Raw genomic sequence first — 1,135 nt, 5'->3', positions numbered from 1 at the left:
TGCTGCTGTTGCTGCTGCTGCTGCTGCTGCTGCTGCGGTGGCAGCGGCGGCGAGAGCAGCAGCAGCAGCGCGCACGCTGTCGCTCTAGGTCTGGGGTCAACACCGGCCAGGCTCTTAATGTTTCATGCCTTTAACTATGGCCGCAGCAGCAGCAGCTGCTGCTGCTGCAGCAGCCTTTACTTGCTGCTGTTGCTGCTGCTGCTGGCCCTACGCCAGCCCGCAGGTAAAAAAGCAGCGCTAGCAATGCCTGTAAAACTCTACACTAATCTGCTACTAAAGCTCATTGCGCGGAACAAAACACAGCTAGCTAGCCGGCTAGCTAGCTAAATAGCCAGCTAGCTACCTAGATAAATGGCTAGCTAGCTAAATAAATAGCTAGATAAGTAGACAGCTAGCTAGCGCGGCCAGAATCAACTAGCTGGCTAGCTAGCCAGCGCCCACTGCTGTGGACGCAGCTAGCCAAAATTTCCCAGCTAGCCACGGTTGCCCAGCTAGCCGAAGTTGCCCAGCTAGCTAACGGGTTCCAGCTAGACAAAGTTTCTCAGCTAGCCAACTTTTTCCAGCTAGCCAAAGCTGCTCACCTAGCAAGGGCCCCGCAGGCAGCCAAGACCCCTCAGCTAGCCGCTTCACAGCTAGCTGAGGGCTCCTCAGCTAGCTAGGGCCCCGCAGCAAGCCAAGACCCCGCAGCTAGCCAAGGACCCCGCAGCTAGCCAAGACCCCCAGCTAGCCGAGGGCCCCGCAGCTAGCCAAGGGCCCCGCAGCTAGCCAAGGGCCCCGCAGCTAGCTGGGGCTTCGCATTGAGTTGAGGGCTGCAGAGGAGTTGGAAATGAATTCAAATAAAAGCCATGAGGCCCTTCCAGGCTCTGCCAAGGATATTGGGGTCTGTGGCGATTTCTATGAGGCAGTGGGCCTGTTCAGCAGCAGAGAGGCTCCTGGGATCGTTGGGATCGGATCCCCTTCTGGGATCTGTGCGGTGGAGCGCCCTCCCGAGCTCGGGCGGCGCAGCAGCAGCAGCAGCAGCAGCAGTAGCAGCAGCAGCAGGCAGCAGAGCCGAACGCGCCCGCGGGGGGTCTAGCCCTAAAACTGCTGCATGCAGCACTGAGGAGGGGTCGGAGGCGGCGGCGGAGACATAGGC

This window comes from Eimeria tenella, genomic scaffold, assembly GCF_000499545.2.
Source record: "Eimeria tenella Houghton genomic scaffold, Eth_scaff3019, whole genome shotgun sequence".
Lineage (NCBI taxonomy): Eukaryota > Apicomplexa > Conoidasida > Eucoccidiorida > Eimeriidae > Eimeria > Eimeria tenella.
The sequence above is the reverse complement of the archived record's forward strand: the minus strand, read 5'-3'. Positions refer to the sequence as shown.